At 55.3% G+C, this 23,185-nt stretch overlaps 1 pseudogene; it reads left to right on the forward strand.

The window, feature by feature from the left end:
- LOC124019913 overlaps window positions 1–23,185 on the forward strand; it is a 174,347-nt pseudogene that overhangs the window by 97,746 nt on the left and 53,416 nt on the right.

Raw genomic sequence — 23,185 nt, forward strand, 5'->3', positions numbered from 1 at the left:
AACACTAGGTTATAACACCTCTAACTACCTGTCGTCTCTGACTGGACTCTGTACTGTAGTAGAGACTAGAAACACTAGGTTATAACACCTCTAACTACCTGTCGTCTCTGACTGGACTCTGTACTGTAGTAGAGACTAGAAACACTAGGTTATAACACCTCTAACTACCTGTCGTCTCTGACTGGACTCTGTACTGTAGTAGAGACTAGAAACACTAGGTTATAACACCTCTAACTACCTGTCGTCTCTGACTGGACTCTGTACTGTAGTAGAGACTAGAAACACTAGGTTATAACACCTCTAACTACCTGTCGTCTCTGACTGGACTCTGTACTGTAGTAGAGACTAGAAACACTAGGTTATAACACCTCTAACTACCTGTCGTCTCTGACTGGACTCTGTACTGTAGTAGAGACTAGAAACACTAGGTTATAACACCTCTAACTACCTGTCGTCTCTGACTGGACTCTGTACTGTAGTAGAGACTAGAAACACTAGGTTATAACACCTCTAACTACCTGTCGTCTCTGACTGGACTCTGTACTGTAGTAGAGACTAGAAACACTAGGTTATAACACCTCTAACTACCTGTCGTCTCTGACTGGACTCTGTACTGTAGTAGAGACTAGAAACACTAGGTTATAACACCTCTAACTACCTGTCGTCTCTGACTGGACTCTGTACTGTAGTAGAGACTAGAAACACTAGGTTATAACACCTCTAACTACCTGTCGTCTCTGACTGGACTCTGTACTGTAGTAGAGACTAGAAACACTAGGTTATAACACCTCTAACTACCTGTCGTCTCTGACTGGACTCTGTACTGTAGTAGAGACTAGAAACACTAGGTTATAACACCTCTAACTACCTGTCGTCTCTGACTGGACTCTGTACTGTAGTAGAGACTAGAAACACTAGGTTATAACACCTCTAACTACCTGTCGTCTCTGACTGGACTCTGTACTGTAGTAGAGACTAGAAACACTAGGTTATAACACCTCTAACTACCTGTCGTCTCTGACTGGACTCTGTACTGTAGTAGAGACTAGAAACACTAGGTTATAACACCTCTAACTACCTGTCGTCTCTGACTGGACTCTGTACTGTAGTAGAGACTAGAAACACTAGGTTATAACACCTCTAACTACCTGTCGTCTCTGACTGGACTCTGTACTGTAGTAGAGACTAGAAACACTAGGTTATAACACCTCTAACTACCTGTCGTCTCTGACTGGACTCTGTACTGTAGTAGAGACTAGAAACACTAGGTTATAACACCTCTAACTACCTGTCGTCTCTGACTGGACTCTGTACTGTAGTAGAGACTAGAAACACTAGGTTATAACACCTCTAACTACCTGTCGTCTCTGACTGGACTCTGTACTGTAGTAGAGACTAGAAACACTAGGTTATAACACCTCTAACTACCTGTCGTCTCTGACTGGACTCTGTACTGTAGTAGAGACTAGAAACACTAGGTTATAACACCTCTAACTACCTGTCGTCTCTGACTGGACTCTGTACTGTAGTAGAGACTAGAAACACTAGGTTATAACACCTCTAACTACCTGTCGTCTCTGACTGGACTCTGTACTGTAGTAGAGACTAGAAACACTAGGTTATAACACCTCTAACTACCTGTCGTCTCTGACTGGACTCTGTACTGTAGTAGAGACTAGAAACACTGGACTCTGTACTGTTATAACACCTCTAACTACCTGTCGTCTCTGACTGGACTCTGTACTGTAGTAGAGAGAAACACTAGGTTATAACACCTCTAACTACCTGTCGTCTCTGACTGGACTCTGTACTGTAGTAGAGACTAGAAACACTAGGTTATAACACCTCTAACTACCTGTCGTCTCTGACTGGACTCTGTACTGTAGTAGAGACTAGAAACACTAGGTTATAACACCTCTAACTACCTGTCGTCTCTGACTGGACTCTGTACTGTAGTAGAGACTAGAAACACTAGGTTATAACACCTCTAACTACCTGTCGTCTCTGACTGGACTCTGTACTGTAGTAGAGACTAGAAACACTAGGTTATAACACCTCTAACTACCTGTCGTCTCTGACTGGACTCTGTACTGTAGTAGAGACTAGAAACACTAGGTTATAACACCTCTAACTACCTGTCGTCTCTGACTGGACTCTGTACTGTAGTAGAGACTAGAAACACTAGGTTATAACACCTCTAACTACCTGTCGTCTCTGACTGGACTCTGTACTGTAGTAGAGACTAGAAACACTAGGTTATAACACCTCTAACTACCTGTCGTCTCTGACTGGACTCTGTACTGTAGTAGAGACTAGAAACACTAGGTTATAACACCTCTAACTACCTGTCGTCTCTGACTGGACTCTGTACTGTAGTAGAGACTAGAAACACTAGGTTATAACACCTCTAACTACCTGTCGTCTCTGACTGGACTCTGTACTGTAGTAGAGACTAGAAACACTAGGTTATAACACCTCTAACTACCTGTCGTCTCTGACTGGACTCTGTACTGTAGTAGAGACTAGAAACACTAGGTTATAACACCTCTAACTACCTGTCGTCTCTGACTGGACTCTGTACTGTAGTAGAGACTAGAAACACTAGGTTATAACACCTCTAACTACCTGTCGTCTCTGACTGGACTCTGTACTGTAGTAGAGACTAGAAACACTAGGTTATAACACCTCTAACTACCTGTCGTCTCTGACTGGACTCTGTACTGTAGTAGAGACTAGAAACACTAGGTTATAACACCTCTAACTACCTGTCGTCTCTGACTGGACTCTGTACTGTAGTAGAGACTAGAAACACTAGGTTATAACACCTCTAACTACCTGTCGTCTCTGACTGGACTCTGTACTGTAGTAGAGACTAGAAACACTAGGTTATAACACCTCTAACTACCTGTCGTCTCTGACTGGACTCTGTACTGTAGTAGAGACTAGAAACACTAGGTTATAACACCTCTAACTACCTGTCGTCTCTGACTGGACTCTGTACTGTAGTAGAGACTAGAAACACTAGGTTATAACACCTCTAACTACCTGTCGTCTCTGACTGGACTCTGTACTGTAGTAGAGACTAGAAACACTAGGTTATAACACCTCTAACTACCTGTCGTCTCTGACTGGACTCTGTACTGTAGTAGAGACTAGAAACACTAGGTTATAACACCTCTAACTACCTGTCGTCTCTGACTGGACTCTGTACTGTAGTAGAGACTAGAAACACTAGGTTATAACACCTCTAACTACCTGTCGTCTCTGACTGGACTCTGTACTGTAGTAGAGACTAGAAACACTAGGTTATAACACCTCTAACTACCTGTCGTCTCTGACTGGACTCTGTACTGTAGTAGAGACTAGAAACACTAGTTATACACCTTTTAAAATTGTTAGAACGGGACTCTGTTACTTTATAGGGACTGTTAAACACTGGGTTCTGTTACTTTATAGGGCTCTGTTATAATGGGTTCTGTTACTTTATAGAGCTCTGTTAGAATGGGTTCTGTTACTTTATAGAGCTCTGTTAGAATGGGTTCTGTTACTTTATAGGCTCTGTTAGAATGGGTTCTGTTACTTTATAGGGCTCTGTTAGAATAGGTTCTGTTACTTTATAGGTCTCTGTTAGAATGGGTGCTGTTACTTTATAGAGCTCTGTTAGAATGGGTTCTGTTACTTTATAGAGCTCTGTTAGAATGGGTTCTGTTACTTTATAGAGCTCTGTTAGAATGGGTTCTGTTACTTTATAGAGCTCTGTTAGAATGGGTTCTGTTACTTTATAGAGCTCTGTTAGAATGGGTTCTGTTACTTTATAGAGCTCTGTTAGAATGGGTTCTGTTAGAATGGGTTCTGTTACTTTATAGAGCTCTGTTAGAATGGGTTCTTATCCTGAAGGTCTTAATATTAAACTGGGCTTGGTATGGGTTTCTGTAGTTGTTAAAGTAGTTGTTGTGATTGGCTGGTTTCCATTCCATGGCTGTGTCTGTATCAGTGCTGTATTTGGTGCTGTTTCTATCTGGGAATTGAATCTGGGTCTGGTCTGTATCTGATTGTCTGTCTGCCTCTTCTCTCCTCTTCCCGTACTCCTATAGGATGATTCTGAAGAGTGACGGGGTCATCCCGCCGCCCCCCGTGGCGCCCGCCCCCGAGCCCCCCGCCACCCTCACCCAGGTGGACGTGAGGAGTCGTGTGGCAGCCTGGTCAGCCTGGGCGTCGGAGCAGCAGGACTGTAAGAAAACACATGTTACCGGGACTTACTGAGTCTGGAAGGTTCTGCCTTCTAATAAGCAGGATATCACTCAGCAGTCAATGATATGGCAACATGAATGTACTTGAACAACAGTTTAGTTGAGAGGTAGAGCTGTTCTAGGGGTACAACCAGGTGATAGTTGAGAGATAGAGCTGTTCTAGGGGTACAACCAGGTGATAGTTGAGAGATAGAGCTGTTCTAGGGGTACAACCAGGTGATAGTTGAGAGATAGAGCTGTTGTAGGGGTTCAACCAGGTGCCAGTTGAGAGATAGAGCTGTTGTAGGGGTTCAACCAGGTGATAGTTGAGAGATAGAGCTGTTCTAGGGGTTCAACCAGGTACCAGTTGAGAGATAGAGCCATTGTAGGGGTTCAACCAGGTGATAGTAAAGAGATAGAGCTGTTCTAGGGGTTCAACCAGTTGATAGTTGAGAGATAGAGCTGTTCTAGGGGTTCAACCAGGTGATAGTTGAGAGATGTTGTAGGGGTTCAACCAGGTGATAGTTAATATAATAATAATATATGCCATTTAGCAGACGCTTTTATAGTTGAGAGATAGAGCTGTTCTAGGGGTTCAACCATGGGATAGTTGAGAGATAGAGCTGTTCTAGGGGTTCAACCAGGGGATAGTTGAGAGATATAGCTGTTGTAGGGGTTCAACCAGGTGATAGTTGAGTGATAGAGCTGTTCTAGGGGTTCAACCAGGGGATAGTTGAGAGATAGAGCTGTTGTAGGGGTTCAACCAGGTGATAGTTGAGTGATAGAGCTGTTCTAGGGGTTCAACCAGGTGATAGTTGAGAGATAGAGCTGTTGTATGGGTTCAACCAGGGGATAGTTGAGAGATAGAGCTGTTGTAGGGGTTCAACCAGGGGATAGTTGAGAGATAGAGCTGTTGTATGGGTTCAACCAGGGGATAGTTGAGAGATAGAGCTGTTCTAAGTGTTCAACCAGGGGATAGTTGAGAGATAGAGCTGTTCTAGGGGTTCAACCAGGGGATAGTTGAGAGATAGAGCTGTTCTAAGGGTTCAACCAGGGGATAGTTGAGAGATAGAGCTGTTCTAGGGGTTCAACCAGGGGATAGTTGAGAGATAGAGAGCTGTTGTAGGGGTTCAACCAGGTGCCAGTTGAGACAACAACAACAACTACAACAACAACAACAACATCTACTACAACAACAACATCTACTACAACAACAACAACTAATACAACAACAATTACAACAACTACAACAACAACAACTACAACAACAACATCTATTACAACAACAACAACTAATACAACAACAATTACAACAACATCTACTACAACAACAACAACATCTACTACAACAACAACAACTAATACAACAACAACATCTACTACAACAACAACATCTACTACAACAACAACAACTACAACAACAACAACAACAACAACAATTACAACAACTACAACAACAACATCTACAACAACAACATCTACTACAACAACAACAACTAATACAACAACAACAACTACTACAACAACAACATCTACTACAACAACAACATCTACTACAACAACAACATCTACTACAACAACAACATCTACTACAACAACAACATCTACTACAACAACTACAACAACAACAACTAATACAACAACAATTACAACAACTACAACAACAACTAATACAACAACAATTACAACAACTACAACAACAACTAATACAACAACAATTACAACAACTACAACAACAACAACTACAACAACAACATCTACTACAACAACACAACTAATACAACAACTAAACTCAAACAGCTTACAGTACTACTTAATGACACATAATTATTACTGAAGGTCCTTTATACCTGATACAGAACTGAAACACACTGAATGACTCCGGTCCTTTATACCTGATACAGAACTGAAACACATCAAAGAAATTGCACACCAACTCTGGGCCTGGTATTGGGGAAATGGGCCAAAAAAGGGGGACAGAGCAGCTAACCTCCACAGAGGCTGACTGCTCTGTCCCCCTTAAGGACAGTGGAACTGTGGACCTTCAGGCCTAAAGGCCCTAACTCCCTATCCGGGAACAGGCCTCTCTCTCCTGGGATGAGAGGACACATACAGGCCTAAAGGCCCTAACTCACCACCCGGGTAATACCCCTCTATTTCCGGCCATGAGAGTAGAGCTTACGTCAGCAGAGCAGAGTAGAGCAACGTCAGCACAAGAACTGTTCGCCCGGAGCTTCATGAAATGGGTTTCCATGGCCAAGAAACTGCACACATGCCTAAGATCACCATGCGCAATGCCAAGCGTCGACTGGAGTGGTGTACAGCTGGCCGCCATTGGACTCTGGGGCAGTTGAACCACGTTCTCTGGAGTGGTGTACAACTCGCCACCATTGGACTCTGGGGCAGTTGAACCACGTTCTCTGGAGTGGTGTACAGCAGCCATTGGACTCTGGGGCAGTTGAACCACGTTCTCTGGAGTGGTGTACAGCAGCCATTGGACTCTGGGGCAGTTGAACCACGTTCTCTGGAGTGGTGTACAGCTGGCTGCCATTGGACTCTGGGGCAGTTGAACCATGTTCTCTGGAGTGGTGAAACACCATATGGCAATCCGACGGACAAATCTGAGCTTGGAAGAACTTGACTGGCCTGCACAGAGCCCTGACCTCAACCCCATCGAACACTTTTGGGATGAATTGGAACGCCGTCTGAGAGCCAGGACTAATCGCCCACTTAGCCAGAGGCCTAATCGCCCTTAGCCAGGCCTAATCGCCCACTTAGCCAGGCCTAATCGCCCTTAGCCAGGCCTAATCGCCCACTTAGCCAGGCCTAATCGCCCACTTAGCCAGGCCTAATCGCCCTTAGCCAGGCCTAATCGCCCACTTAGCCAGGCCTAATCGCCCACTTAGCCAGGCCTAATCGCCCACTTAGCCAGGCCTAATCGCCCACTTAGCCAGGCCTAATCGCCCACTTAGCCAGGCCTAATCGCCCACTTAGCCAGGCCTAATCGCCCACTTAGCCAGGCCTAATCGCCCACTTAGCCAGGCCTAATCGCCCACTTAGCCAGGCCTAATCGCCCACTTAGCCAGGCCTAATCGCCCACTTAGCCAGGCCTAATCGCCCACTTAGCCAGGCCTAATCGCCCACTTAGCCAGGCCTAATCGCCCACTTAGCCAGGCCTAATCGCCCACGTAGCCAGGCCTAATCGCCCACTTAGCCAGGCCTAATCGCCCACTTAGCCAGGCCTAATCGCCCACTTAGCCAGGCCTAATCGCCCACGTAGCCAGGCCTAATCGCCCACTTAGCCAGGCCTAATCGCCCACTTAGCCAGGCCTATCGCCCACTTAGCCAGGCCTAATCGCCCACTTAGCCAGGCCTAATCGCCCACTTAGCCAGGCCATCGCCCACTTAGCCAGGCCTAATCGCCCACTTAGCCAGGCCTAATCGCCCACTTAGCCAGGCCTAACCGCCCACTTAGCCAGGCCTAATCGCCCACTTAGCCAGGCCTAATCGCCCACTTAGCCAGGCCTAATCGCCCACTTAGCCAGGCCTAATCGCCCACTTAGCCAGGCCTAATCGCCCACTTAGCCAGGCCTAATCGCCCACTTAGCCAGGCCTAATCGCCCACTTAGCCAGGCCTAATCGCCCACTTAGCCAGGCCTAATCGCCCACTTAGCCAGGCCTAATCGCCCACTTAGCCAGGCCTAATCGCCCACTTAGCCAGGCCTAATCGCCCACTTAGCCAGGCCTAATCGCCCACGTAGCCAGGCCTAATCGCCCACTTAGCCAGGCCTAATCGCCCACTTAGCCAGGCCTAATCGCCCACTTAGCCAGGCCTAATCGCCCACTTAGCCAGGCCTAATCGCCCACTTAGCCAGGCCTAATCGCCCACTTAGCCAGGCCTAATCGCCCACTTAGCCAGGCCTAATCGCCCACTTAGCCAGGCCTAATCGCCCACTTAGCCAGGCCTAATCGCCCACTTAGCCAGGCCTAATCGCCCACTTAGCCAGGCCTAATCGCCCACGTAGCCAGGCCTAATCGCCCACTTAGCCAGGCCTAATCGCCCACGTAGCCAGGCCTAATCGCCCACTTAGCCAGGCCTAATCGCCCACGTAGCCAGGCCTAATCGCCCACTTAGCCAGGCCTAATCGCCCTTAGCCAGGCCTAATCGCCCACGTAGCCAGGCCTAATCGCCCACTTAGCCAGGCCTAATCGCCCACTTAGCCAGGCCTAATCGCCCACTTAGCCAGGCCTAATCGCCCACTTAGCCAGGCCTAATCGCCCACTTAGCCAGGCCTAATCGCCCACTTAGCCAGGCCTAATCGCCCACTTAGCCATCGCCCACTTAGCCAGGCCTAATCGCCCCTTAGCCAGGCCTAATCGCCCACTTAGCCAGGCCTAATCGCCCACTTAGCCAGGCCTAATCGCCCACTTAGCCAGGCCTAATCGCCCACGTAGCCAGGCCTAATCGCCCACTTAGCCAGGCCTAATCGCCCCTTAGCCAGGCCTAATCGCCCACGTAGCCAGGCCTAATCGCCCACTTAGCCAGGCCTAATCGCCCACTTAGCCAGGCCTAATCGCCCACTTAGCCAGGCCTAATCGCCCACTTAGCCAGGCCTAATCGCCCACTTAGCCAGGCCTAATCGCCCTTAGCCAGGCCTAATCGCCCACGTAGCCAGGCCTAATCGCCCACTTAGCCAGGCCTAATCGCCCACTTAGCCAGGCCCACTTAGCCAGGCCTAATCGCCCACTTAGCCAGGCCTAATCGCCCACTTAGCCAGGCCTAATCGCCCACTTAGCCAGGCCTAATCGCCCACGTAGCCAGGCCTAATCGCCCACTTAGCCAGGCCTAATCGCCCACTTAGCCAGGCCTAATCGCCCCCACTTAGCCAGGCCTAATCGCCCACTTAGCCAGGCCTAATCGCCCACTTAGCCAGGCCTAATCGCCCACGTAGCCAGGCCTAATCGCCCACTTAGCCAGGCCTAATCGCCCACGTAGCCAGGCCTAATCGCCCACTTAGCCAGGGCCTAGCCAGGCCCACGTAGCCAGGCCTAATCGCCCACTTAGCCAGGCCTAATCGCCCACGTAGCCAGGCCTAATCGCCCACGTAGCCAGGCCTAATCGCCCTTAGCCAGGCCTAATCGCCCTTAGCCAGGCCTAATCGCCCACTTAGCCAGGCCTAATCGCCCACGTAGCCAGGCCTAATCGCCCACTTAGCCAGGCCTAATCGCCCACTTAGCCAGGCCTAATCGCCCACTTAGCCAGGCCTAATCGCCCTTAGCCAGGCCTAATCGCCCACTTAGCCAGGCCTAATCGCCCACTTAGCCAGGCCTAATCGCCCACTTAGCCAGGCCTAATCGCCCACTTAGCCAGGCCTAATCGCCCACGTAGCCAGGCCTAATCGCCCACTTAGCCAGGCCTAATCGCCCTTAGCCAGGCCTAATCGCCCACGTAGCCAGGCCTAATCGCCCACTTAGCCAGGCCTAATCGCCCTTAGCCAGGCCTAATCGCCCTTAGCCAGGCCTAATCGCCCTTAGCCAGGCCTAATCGCCCACTTAGCCAGGCCTAATCGCCCACTTAGCCAGGCCTAATCGCCCACTTAGCCAGGCCTAATCGCCCACTTAGCCAGGCCTAATCGCCCCTTAGCCAGGCCTAATCGCCCACTTAGCCAGGCCTAATCGCCCTTAGCCAGGCCTAATCGCCCACTTAGCCAGGCCTAATCGCCCTTAGCCAGGCCTAATCGCCCACTTAGCCAGGCCTAATCGCCCACGTAGCCAGGCCTAATCGCCCACGTAGCCAGGCTAATCGCCACGTAGCCAGGCCTAATCGCCCACGTAGCCAGGCCTAATCGCCCTTAGCCAGGCCTAATCGCCCACGTAGCCAGGCCTAATCGCCCTTAGCCAGGCCTAATCGCCCACGTAGCCAGGCCTAATCGCCCTTAGCCAGGCCTAATCGCCCACGTAGCCAGGCCTAATCGCCCCTTAGCCAGGCCTAATCGCCCTTAGCCAGGCCTAATCGCCCACTTAGCCAGGCCTAATCGCCCTTAGCCAGGCCTAATCGCCCACTTAGCCAGGCCTAATCGCCCTTAGCCAGGCCTAATCGCCCACGTAGCCAGGCCTAATCGCCCTTAGCCAGGCCTAATCGCCCCTTAGCCAGGCCTAATCGCCCCTTAGCCAGGCCTAATCGCCCACTTAGCCAGGCCTAATCGCCCACTTAGCCAGGCCTAATCGCCCACTTAGCCAGGCCTAATCGCCCACTTAGCCAGGCCTAATCGCCCACTTAGCCAGGCCTAATCGCCCACTTAGCCAGGCCTAATCGCCCTTAGCCAGGCCTAATCGCCCACTTAGCCAGGCCTAATCGCCCCTTAGCCAGGCCTAATCGCCCACTTAGCCAGGCCTAATCGCCCACTTAGCCAGGCCTAATCGCCCTTAGCCAGGCCTAATCGCCCACTTAGCCAGGCCTAATCGCCCACTTAGCCAGGCCTAATCGCCCACTTAGCCAGGCCTAATCGCCCTTAGCCAGGCCTAATCGCCCACTTAGCCAGGCCTAATCGCCCCTTAGCCAGGCCTAATCGCCCACTTAGCCAGGCCTAATCGCCCCTTAGCCAGGCCTAATCGCCCACTTAGCCAGGCCTAATAGCCGCCCACTTAGCCAGGCCTAATCGCCCACTTAGCCAGGCCTAATCGCCCACTTAGCCAGGCCTAATCGCCCCTTAGCCAGGCCTAATCGCCCACTTAGCCAGGCCTAATCGCCCACTTAGCCAGGCCTAATCGCCCACTTAGCCAGGGCCCCTAGCCAATCGCCCACTTAGCCAGGCCTAATCGCCCACTTAGCCAGGCCTAATCGCCCACGTAGCCAGGCCTAATCGCCCACTTAGCCAGGCCTAATCGCCCACTTAGCCAGGCCTAATCGCCCCTTAGCCAGGCCTAATCGCCCACTTAGCCAGGCCTAATCGCCCACTTAGCCAGGCCTAATCGCCCTTAGCCAGGCCTAATCGCCCACGTAGCCAGGCCTAATCGCCCACTTAGCCAGGCCTAATCGCCCACTTAGCCAGGCCTAATCGCCCCTTAGCCAGGCCTAATCGCCCCTTAGCCAGGCCTAATCGCCCACTTAGCCAGGCCTAATCGCCCACTTAGCCAGGCCTAATCGCCCTTAGCCAGGCCCATCGCCCCTTAGCCAGGCCTAATCGCCCACGTAGCCAGGCCTAATCGCCCACTTAGCCAGGCCTAATCGCCCACTTAGCCAGGCCTAATCGCCCACTTAGCCAGGCCTAATCGCCCACTTAGCCAGGCCTAATCGCCCCTTAGCCAGGCCTAATCGCCCACGTAGCCAGGCCTAATCGCCACTTAGCCAGGCCTAATCGCCCTTAGCCAGGCCTAATCGCCCCCTAATCGCCCACTTAGCCAGGCCTAATCGCCCACTTAGCCAGGCCTAATCGCCCACTTAGCCAGGCCTAATCGCCCCTTAGCCAGGCCAGGCCTAATCGCCACTTAGCCAGGCCTAATCGCCCTTAGCCAGCCCACTTAGCCAGGCCTAATCGCCCTTAGCCAGGCCTAATCGCCCACGTAGCCAGGCCTAATCGCCCACTTAGCCAGGCCTAATAGCCAGGCCCACTTAGCCAGGCCTAATCGCCCACGTAGCCAGGCCTAATCGCCCACGTAGCCAGGCCTAATCGCCCCTTAGCCAGGCCTAATCGCCCACGTAGCCAGGCCTAATCGCCCTTAGCCAGGCCTAATCGCCCACTTAGCCAGGCCTAATCGCCCACTTAGCCAGGCCTAATCGCCCACTTAGCCAGGCCTAATCGCCCACTTAGCCAGGCCTAATCGCCCACGTAGCCAGGCCTAATCGCCCACGTAGCCAGGCCTAATCGCCCACGTAGCCAGGCCTAATCGCCCGTACGTAGCCAGGCCTAATCGCCCACGTAGCCAGGCCTAATCGCCCACTTAGCCAGGCCTAATCGCCCACTTAGCCAGGCCTAATCGCCCACTTAGCCAGGCCTAATCGCCCACTTAGCCAGGCCTAATCGCCCACGTAGCCAGGCCTAATCGCCCACGTAGCCAGGCCTAATCGCCCACGTAGCCAGGCCTAATCGCCCACTTAGCCAGGCCTAATCGCCCACGTAGCCAGGCCTAATCGCCCACGTAGCCAGGCCTAATCGCCCCTAGCCAGGCCCTAATCGCCCAGCTTAGCCAGGCCTAATCGCCCACTTAGCCAGGCCTAATCGCCCACGTAGCCAGGCCTAATCGCCCACGTAGCCAGGCCTAATCGCCCACGTAGCCAGGCCTAATCGCCCACGTAGCCAGGCCTAATCGCCCACGTAGCCAGGCCTAATCGCCCACTTAGCCAGGCCTAATCGCCCACGTAGCCAGGCCTAATCGCCCACTTAGCCAGGCCTAATCGCCCACTTAGCCAGGCCTAATCGCCCTTAGCCAGGCCTAATCGCCCACTTAGCCAGGCCTAATCGCCCACTTAGCCAGGCCTAATCGCCCTTAGCCAGGCCTAATCGCCCTTAGCCAGGCCTAATCGCCCTTAGCCAGGCCTAATCGCCCTTAGCCAGGCCTAATCGCCCACTTAGCCAGGCCTAATCGCCCACTTAGCCAGGCCTAATCGCCCACGTAGCCAGGCCTAATCGCCCTTAGCCAGGCCTAATCGCCCTTAGCCAGGCCTAATCGCCCTTAGCCAGGCCTAATCGCCCTTAGCCAGGCCTAATCGCCCTTAGCCAGGCCTAATCGCCCTTAGCCAGGCCTAATCGCCCTTAGCCAGGCCTAATCGCCCTTAGCCAGGCCTAATCGCCCACTTAGCCAGGCCTAATCGCCCACTTAGCCAGGCCTAATCGCCCACTTAGCCAGGCCTAATCGCCCTTAGCCAGGCCTAATCGCCCCTTAGCCAGGCCTAATCGCCCACTTAGCCAGGCCTAATCGCCCTTAGCCAGGCCTAATCGCCCTTAGCCAGGCCTAATCGCCCTTAGCCAGGCCTAATCGCCCACGTAGCCAGGCCTAATCGCCCACGTAGCCAGGCCTAATCGCCCAGCCTTAGCCAGGCCTAATAGCCAGGCCTAATCGCCCACTTAGCCAGGCCTAATCGCCCACTTAGCCAGGCCTAATCGCCCACTTAGCCAGGCCTAATCGCCCACTTAGCCAGGCCTAATCGCCCCTTAGCCAGGCCTAATCGCCCACTTAGCCAGGCCTAATCGCCCGTAGCCAGGCCATCGCCCCTAGCCAGGCCGCCGCCCCTTAGCCAGGCCTAATCGCCCACTTAGCCAGGCCTAATCGCCCACGTAGCCAGGCCTAATCGCCACTTAGCCAGGCCTAATCGCCCACGTAGCCAGGCCTAATCGCCCACTTAGCCAGGCCTAATCGCCCACTTAGCCAGGCCTAATCGCCCACTTAGCCAGGCCTAATCGCCCACGTAGCCAGGCCTAATCGCCCACTTAGCCAGGCCTAATCGCCCACTTAGCCAGGCCTAATCGCCCTAGCCAGGCCTAATCGCCCACTTAGCCAGGCCTAATCGCCCTTAGCCAGGCCTAATCGCCCACTTAGCCAGGCCATCGCCCTTAGCCAGGCCTAATCGCCCTTAGCCAGGCCTAATCGCCCACGTAGCCAGGCCTAATCGCCACTTAGCCAGGCCTAATCGCCCACTTAGCCAGGCCTAATCGCCCTTAGCCAGGCCTAATCGCCACTTAGCCAGGCCTAATCGCCACTTAGCCAGGCCTAATCGCCCACTTAGCCAGGCCTAATCGCCCTTAGCCAGGCCTAATCGCCCACTTAGCCAGGCCTAATCGCCCACTTAGCCAGGCCTAATCGCCCTTAGCCAGGCCTAATCGCCCACTTAGCCAGGCCTAATCGCCCACTTAGCCAGGCCTAATCGCCCACTTAGCCAGGCCTAATCGCCCTTAGCCAGGCCTAATCGCCCACTTAGCCAGGCCTAATCGCCCACTTAGCCAGGCCTAATCGCCCACTTAGCCAGGCCTAATCGCCCACGTAGCCAGGCCTAATCGCCCACGTAGCCAGGCCTAATCGCCCACGTAGCCAGGCCTAATCGCCCACTTAGCCAGGCCTAATCGCCCACTTAGCCAGGCCTAATCGCCCACTTAGCCAGGCCTAATCGCCCACGTAGCCAGGCCTAATCGCCCACTTAGCCAGGCCTAATCGCCCACGTAGCCAGGCCTAATCGCCCACTTAGCCAGGCCTAATCGCCCACTTAGCCAGGCCTAATCGCCCACTTAGCCAGGCCTAATCGCCCACGTAGCCAGGCCTAATCGCCCACGTAGCCAGGCCTAATCGCCCACGTAGCCAGGCCTAATCGCCCACTTAGCCAGGCCTAATCGCCCTTAGCCAGGCCTAATCGCCCACGTAGCCAGGCCTAATCGCCCACGTAGCCAGGGCCGTAGCCAGGCCTAATCGCCCACGTAGCCAGGCCTAATCGCCCACGTAGCCAGGCCTAATCGCCCACTTAGCCAGGCCTAATCGCCCTTAGCCAGGCCTAATCGCCCACGTAGCCAGGCCTAATCGCCCTTAGCCAGGCCTAATCGCCCACTTAGCCAGGCCTAATCGCCCTTAGCCAGGCCTAATCGCCCACGTAGCCAGGCCTAATCGCCCCTTAGCCAGGCCTAATCGCCCTTAGCCAGGCCTAATCGCCCACTTAGCCAGGCCTAATCGCCCTTAGCCAGGCCTAATCGCCCACGTAGCCAGGCCTAATCGCCCTTAGCCAGGCCTAATCGCCCACGTAGCCAGGCCTAATCGCCCACTTAGCCAGGCCTAATCGCCCTTAGCCAGGCCTAATCGCCCACGTAGCCAGGCCTAATCGCCCTTAGCCAGGCCTAATCGCCCACTTAGCCAGGCCTAATCGCCCTTAGCCAGGCCTAATCGCCCACTTAGCCAGGCCTAATCGCCCCTTAGCCAGGCCTAATCGCCCTTAGCCAGGCCTAATCGCCCACGTAGCCAGGCCTAATCGCCCTTAGCCAGGCCTAATCGCCCACGTAGCCAGGCCACGCCCTTAGCCAGGCCTAATCGCCCACGTAGCCAGGCCTAATCGCCCTTAGCCAGGCCTAATCGCCCACGTAGCCAGGCCTAATCGCCCTTAGCCAGGCCTAATCGCCCACTTAGCCAGGCCTAATCGCCCTTAGCCAGGCCTAATCGCCCACGTAGCCAGGCCTAATCGCCCACTTAGCCAGGCCTAATCGCCCTTAGCCAGGCCTAATCGCCCACGTAGCCAGGCCTAATCGCCCTTAGCCAGGCCTAATCGCCCACTTAGCCAGGCCTAATCGCCCTTAGCCAGGCCTAATCGCTCACTTAGCCAGGCCTAATCGCCCACTTAGCCAGGCCTAATCGCCCACTTAGCCAGGCCTAATCGCCCTTAGCCAGGCCTAATCGCCCACTTAGCCAGGCCTAATCGCCCACTTAGCCAGGCCTAATCGCCCACTTAGCCAGGCCTAATCGCCCACTTAGCCAGGCCTAATCGCCCACTTAGCCAGGCCTAATCGCCCTTAGCCAGGCCTAATCGCCCACTTAGCCAGGCCTAATCGCCCACTTAGCCAGGCCTAATCGCCCACTTAGCCAGGCCTAATCGCCCTTAGCCAGGCCTAATCGCCCACGTAGCCAGGCCTAATCGCCCACGTAGCCAGGCCTAATCGCCCACGTAGCCAGGCCTAATCGCCCACTTAGCCAGGCCTAATCGCCCACTTAGCCAGGCCTAATCGCCCACGTAGCCAGGCCTAATCGCCCACTTAGCCAGGCCTAATCGCCCTTAGCCAGGCCTAATCGCCCACGTAGCCAGGCCTAATCGCCCACTTAGCCAGGCCTAATCGCCCACGTAGCCAGGCCTAATCGCCCACTTAGCCAGGCCTAATCGCCCACGTAGCCAGGCCTAATCGCCCACGTAGCCAGGCCTAATCGCCCACGTAGCCAGGCCTAATCGCCCACTTAGCCAGGGCCCTTAGCCAGGCCCACGTAGCCAGGCCTAATCGCCCACTTAGCCAGGCCTAATCGCCCACGTAGCCAGGCCTAATCGCCCACGTAGCCAGGCCTAATCGCCCACTTAGCCAGGCCTAATCGCCCTTAGCCAGGCCTAATCGCCCACGTAGCCAGGCCTAATCGCCCTTAGCCAGGCCTAATCGCCCACTTAGCCAGGCCTAATCGCCCTTAGCCAGGCCTAATCGCCCTTAGCCAGGCCTAATCGCCCACTTAGCCAGGCCTAATCGCCCTTAGCCAGGCCTAATCGCCCACGTAGCCAGGCCTAATCGCCCACTTAGCCAGGCCTAATCGCCCCTTAGCCAGGCCTAATCGCCCACGTAGCCAGGCCTAATCGCCCTTAGCCAGGCCTAATCGCCCACGTAGCCAGGCCTAATCGCCCTTAGCCAGGCCTAATCGCCCACGTAGCCAGGCCTAATCGCCCTTAGCCAGGCCTAATCGCCCACGTAGCCAGGCCTAATCGCCCACGTAGCCAGGCCTAATCGCCCTTAGCCAGGCCTAATCGCCCACGTAGCCAGGCCTAATAGCCAGGCCTAACGCCCTTAGCCAGGCCTAATCGCCCACTTAGCCAGGCCTAATCGCCCACTTAGCCAGGCCTAATCGCCCACTTAGCCAGGCCTAATCGCCCACGTAGCCAGGCCTAATCGCCCACTTAGCCAGGCCTAATCGCCCACTTAGCCAGGCCTAATCGCCCACGTAGCCAGGCCTAATCGCCCACTTAGCCAGGCCTAATCGCCCACGTAGCCAGGCCTAATCGCCCACGTAGCCAGGCCTAATCGCCCACTTAGCCAGGCCTAATCGCCCACTTAGCCAGGCCTAATCGCCCACGTAGCCAGGCCTAATCGCCCACGTAGCCAGGCCTAATCGCCCACTTAGCCAGGCCTAATCGCCCACGTAGCCAGGCCTAATCGCCCACTTAGCCAGGCCTAATCGCCCACGTAGCCAGGCCTAATCGCCCACGTAGCCAGGCCTAATCGCCCACGTAGCCAGGCCTAATCGCCCACTTAGCCAGGCCTAATCGCCCTTAGCCAGGCCTAATCGCCCACGTAGCCAGGCCTAATCGCCCACTTAGCCAGGCCTAATCGCCCACGTAGCCAGGCCTAATCGCCCACGTAGCCAGGCCTAATCGCCCACTTAGCCAGGCCTAATCGCCCTTAGCCAGGCCTAATCGCCCACGTAGCCAGGCCTAATCGCCCTTAGCCAGGCCTAATCGCCCACTTAGCCAGGCCTAATCGCCCTTAGCCAGGCCTAATCGCCCTTAGCCAGGCCTAATCGCCCACTTAGCCAGGCCTAATCGCCCTTAGCCAGGCCTAATCGCCCACGTAGCCAGGCCTAATCGCCCACTTAGCCAGGCCTAATCGCCCTTAGCCAGGCCTAATCGCCCACGTAGCCAGGCCTAATCGCCCTTAGCCAGGCCTAATCGCCCACGTAGCCAGGCCTAATCGCCCTTAGCCAGGCCTAATCGCCCACGTAGCCAGGCCTAATCGCCCTTAGCCAGGCCTAATCGCCCACGTAGCCAGGCCTAATCGCCCACGTAGCCAGGCCTAATCGCCCTTAGCCAGGCCTAATCGCCCACGTAGCCAGGCCTAATCGCCCTTAGCCAGGCCTAATCGCCCTTAGCCAGGCCTAATCGCCCACTTAGCCAGGCCTAATCGCCCACTTAGCCAGGCCTAATCGCCCACTTAGCCAGGCCTAATCGCCCACGTAGCCAGGCCTAATCGCCCACTTAGCCAGGCCTAATCGCCCACGTAGCCAGAGGCCTCATCGCCCACGTAGCCAGGCCTAATCGCCCACGTAGCCAGGCCTAATCGCCCACGTAGCCAGGCCTAATCGCCCACGTAGCCAGGCCTAATCGCCCACTTAGCCAGGCCTAATCGCCCACGTAGCCAGGCCTAATCGCCCACTTAGCCAGGCCTAATCGCCCACTTAGCCAGGCCTAATCGCCCACGTAGCCAGGCCTAATCGCCCACGTAGCCAGGCCTAATCGCCCACGTAGCCAGGCCTAATCGCCCACGTAGCCAGGCCTAATCGCCCACGTAGCCAGGCCTAATCGCCCGTAGCCAGGCCTAATCGCCCACGTAGCCAGGCCTAATCGCCCACTTAGCCAGGCCTAATCGCCCACTTAGCCAGGCCTAATCGCCCACGTAGCCAGGCCTAATCGCCCACGTAGCCAGGCCTAATCGCCCACGTAGCCAGGCCTAATCGCCCACGTAGCCAGGCCTAATCGCCCACGTAGCCAGGCCTAATCGCCCACTTAGCCAGGCCTAATCGCCCACGTAGCCAGGCCTAATCGCCCACTTAGCCAGGCCTAATCGCCCACTTAGCCAGGCCTAATCGCCCTTAGCCAGGCCTAATCGCCCACTTAGCCAGGCCTAATCGCCCACGTAGCCAGGCCTAATCGCCCACGTAGCCAGGCCTAATCGCCCTTAGCCAGGCCTAATCGCCCACGTAGCCAGGCCTAATCGCCCTTAGCCAGGCCTAATCGCCCACGTAGCCAGGCCTAATCGCCCACGTAGCCAGAGGCCTAATCGCCCACGTAGCCAGGCCTAATCGCCCTTAGCCAGGCCTAATCGCCCACGTAGCCAGGCCTAATCGCCCACGTAGCCAGGCCTAATCGCCCTTAGCCAGGCCTAATCGCCCTTAGCCAGGCCTAATCGCCCTTAGCCAGGCCTAATCGCCCTTAGCCAGGCCTAATCGCCCTTAGCCAGGCCTAATCGCCCTTAGCCAGGCCTAATCGCCCACTTAGCCAGGCCTAATCGCCCTTAGCCAGGCCTAATCGCCCACTTAGCCAGGCCTAATCGCCCACTTAGCCAGGCCTAATCGCCCTTAGCCAGGCCTAATCGCCCTTAGCCAGGCCTAATCGCCCACGTAGCCAGGCCTAATCGCCCTTAGCCAGGCCTAATCGCCCACGTAGCCAGGCCTAATCGCCCACTTAGCCAGGCCTAATCGCCCTTAGCCAGGCCTAATCGCCCTTAGCCAGGCCTAATCGCCCTTAGCCAGGCCTAATCGCCCTTAGCCAGGCCTAATCGCCCACGTAGCCAGGCCTAATCGCCCTTAGCCAGGCCTAATCGCCCTTAGCCAGGCCTAATCGCCCTTAGCCAGGCCTAATCGCCCTTAGCCAGGCCTAATCGCCCACGTAGCCAGGCCTAATCGCCCTTAGCCAGGCCTAATCGCCCTTAGCCAGGCCTAATCGCCCTTAGCCAGGCCTAATCGCCCTTAGCCAGGCCTAATCGCCCTTAGCCAGGCCTAATCGCCCTTAGCCAGGCCTAATCGCCCTTAGCCAGGCCTAATCGCCCACGTAGCCAGGCCTAATCGCCCTTAGCCAGGCCTAATCGCCCTTAGCCAGGCCTAATCGCCCTTAGCCAGGCCTAATCGCCCTTAGCCAGGCCTAATCACCCTTAGCCAGGCCTAATCGCCCACGTAGCCAGGCCTAATCGCCCTTAGCCAGGCCTAATCGCCCACTTAGCCAGGCCTAATAGCCCTTAGCCAGGCCTAATAGCCCTTAGCCAGGCCTAATCGCCCTTAGCCAGGCCTAATCGCCCTTAGCCAGGCCTAATCGCCCTTAGCCAGGCCTAATCGCCCTTAGCCAGGCCTAATCGCCCTTAGCCAGGCCTAATCGCCCTTAGCCAGGCCTAATCCCACTTAGCCAGGCCTAATAGCCCTTAGCCAGGCCTAATAGCCCACTTAGCCAGGCCTAATCGCCCGTAGCCAGGCCTAATCGCCCTTAGCCAGGCCTAATCACCCTTAGCCAGGCCTAATCGCCCTTAGCCAGGCCTAATCGCCCTTAGCCAGGCCTAATCGCCCTTAGCCAGGCCTAATCGCCCTTAGCCAGGCCTAATCACCCTTAGCCAGGCCTAATCGCCCACGTAGCCAGGCCTAATCGCCCTTAGCCAGGCCTAATCACCCTTAGCCAGGCCTAATCGCCCTTAGCCAGGCCTAATCACCCTTAGCCAGGCCTAATCGCCCACGTAGCCAGGCCTAATCGCCCTTAGCCAGGCCTAATCGCCCACTTAGCCAGGCCTAATAGCCCTTAGCCAGGCCTAATAGCCCTTAGCCAGGCCTAATCGCCCTTAGCCAGGCCTAATCGCCCTTAGCCAGGCCTAATCGCCCTTAGCCAGGCCTAATCGCCCTTAGCCAGGCCTAATCGCCCTTAGCCAGGCCTAATCGCCCTTAGCCAGGCCTAATCACCCTTAGCCAGGCCTAATCGCCCACCAGGCCTAATCGCCCTTAGCCAGGCCTAATCGCCCTTAGCCAGGCCTAATCGCCCTTAGCCAGGCCTAATCGCCCTTAGCCAGGCCTAATCGCCCTTAGCCAGGCCTAATCGCCCTTAGCCAGGCCTAATCGCCCTTAGCCAGGCCTAATATCGCCCTTAGCCAGGCCTAATCGCCCTTAGCCAGGCCTAATCGCCCTTAGCCAGGCCTAATCGCCCTTAGCCAGGCCTAATCGCCCACTTAGCCAGGCCTAATCGCCCTTAGCCAGGCCTAATCGCCCTTAGCCAGGCCTAATCACCCTTAGCCAGGCCTAATCACCCTTAGCCAGGCCTAATCGCCCTTAGCCAGGCCTAATCACCCTTAGCCAGGCCTAATCGCCCTTAGCCAGGCCTAATCGCCCTTAGCCAGGCCTAATCCCCCTTAGCCAGGCCTAATCCCCCTTAGCCAGGCCTAATCCCCCTTAGCCAGGCCTAATCCCCCTTAGCCAGGCCTAATAGCCCTTAGCCAGGCCTAATCGCCCTTAGCCAGGCCTAATCCCCTTTAGCCAGGCCTAATCCCCCTTAGCCAGGCCTAATAGCCCTTAGCCAGGCCTAATCCCCCTTAGCCAGGCCTAATCCCCTTAGCCAGGCCTAATCCCCCTTAGCCAGGCCTAATCCCCTTAGCCAGGCCTAATAGCCCTTAGCCAGGCCTAATCCCCCTTAGCCAGGCCTAATCCCCCTTAGCCAGGCCTAATAGCCCTTAGCCAGGCCTAATCGCCCTTAGCCAGGCCTAATCGCCCTTAGCCAGAGGCCTAATCGCCCTTAGCCAGGCCTAATCGCCCTTAGCCAGGCCTAATCGCCCTTAGCCAGGCCTAATCGCCCTTAGCCAGGCCTAATCGCCCTTAGCCAGGCCTAATCGCCCTTAGCCAGGCCTAATCGCCCTTAGCCAGGCCTAATCGCCCTTAGCCAGGCCTAATCGCCCTTAGCCAGGCCTAATCGCCCTTAGCCAGGCCTAATCGCCCTTAGCCAGGCCTAATCACCCTTAGCCAGGCCTAATCGCCCCTTAGCCAGGCCTAATCGCCCTTAGCCAGGCCTAATCACCCTTAGCCAGGCCTAATCGCCCTTAGCCAGGCCTAATCACCCTTAGCCAGGCCTAATCACCCTTAGCCAGGCCTAATCGCCCTTAGCCAGGCCTAATCGCCTTAGCCAGGCCTAATCGCCCTTAGCCAGGCCTAATCACCCTTAGCCAGGCCTAATCGCCCTTAGCCAGGCCTAATCGCCCTTAGCCAGGCCTAATCGCCCTTAGCCAGGCCTAATCGCCCTTAGCCAGGCCTAATCGCCCTTAGCCAGGCCTAATCGCCCTTAGCCAGGCCTAATCGCCCTTAGCCAGGCCTAATCGCCCTTAGCCAGGCCTAATCGCCCTTAGCCAGACCTAATCGCCTTAGCCAGGCCTAATCGCCCTTAGCCAGGCCTAATCGCCCTTAGCCAGACCTAATCACCCTTAGCCAGGCCTAATCACCCTTAGCCAGGCCTAATCGCCTTAGCCAGGCCTAATCGCCCTTAGCCAGGCCTAATCGCCCTTAGCCAGGCCTAATCGCCCTTAGCCAGGCCTAATCGCCCTTAGCCAGGCCTAATCGCCCTTAGCCAGGCCTAATCGCCCTTAGCCAGGCCTAATCGCCCTTAGCCAGGCCTAATCGCCCTTAGCCAGGCCTAATCACCCTTAGCCAGGCCTAATCACCCTTAGCCAGGCCTAATCACCCTTAGCCAGGCCTAATCGCCCACTTAGCCAGGCCTAATCGCCCTTAGCCAGGCCTAATCACCCTTAGCCAGGCCTAATCGCCCTTAGCCAGGCCTAATCGCCCTTAGCCAGGCCTAATCGCCCTTAGCCAGGCCTAATCGCCCTTAGCCAGGCCTAATCACCCTTAGCCAGGCCTAATCACCCTTAGCCAGGCCTAATCGCCCTTAGCCAGGCCTAATCGCCCTTAGCCAGGCCTAATCGCCCTTAGCCAGGCCTAATCGCCCTTAGCCAGGCCTAATCGCCCTTAGCCAGGCCTAATCGCCCTTAGCCAGGCCTAAATCGCCCTTAGCCAGACCTAATCGCCCTTAGCCAGGCCTAATCGCCCTTAGCCAGGCCTAATCGCCCTTAGCCAGACCTAATCACCCTTAGCCAGGCCTAATCACCCTTAGCCAGGCCTAATCACCCTTAGCCAGGCCTAATCACCCTTAGCCAGGCCTAATCGCCCTTAGCCAGGCCTAATCGCCCTTAGCCAGGCCTAATCACCCTTAGCCAGGCCTAATCACCCTTAGCCAGGCCTAATCCCCTTAGCCAGGCCTAATCGCCCTTAGCCAGGCCTAATCGCCCTTAGCCAGGCCTAATCGCCCTTAGCCAGGCCTAATCGCCCTTAGCCAGGCCTAATCGCCCTTAGCCAGGCCTAATCGCCCCTTAGCCAGGCCTAATCGCCCTTAGCCAGGCCTAATCGCCCTTAGCCAGGCCTAATCACCCTTAGCCAGGCCTAATCACCCTTAGCCAGGCCTAATCGCCCTTAGCCAGGCCTAATCACCCTTAGCCAGGCCTAATCGCCCTTAGCCAGGCCTAATCACCCTTAGCCAGGCCTAATCACCCTTAGCCAGGCCTAATCACCCTTAGCCAGGCCTAATCGCCCTTAGCCAGGCCTAATCGCCCTTAGCCAGGCCTAATCACCCTTAGCCAGGCCTAATCACCCTTAGCCAGGCCTAATCACCCTTAGCCAGGCCTAATCGCCCTTAGCCAGGCCTAATCGCCCTTAGCCAGGCCTAATCA

This window comes from Oncorhynchus gorbuscha, unplaced genomic scaffold, assembly GCF_021184085.1.
Source record: "Oncorhynchus gorbuscha isolate QuinsamMale2020 ecotype Even-year unplaced genomic scaffold, OgorEven_v1.0 Un_scaffold_722, whole genome shotgun sequence".
NCBI classification, from domain to species: Eukaryota; Metazoa; Chordata; class Actinopteri; order Salmoniformes; family Salmonidae; genus Oncorhynchus; species Oncorhynchus gorbuscha.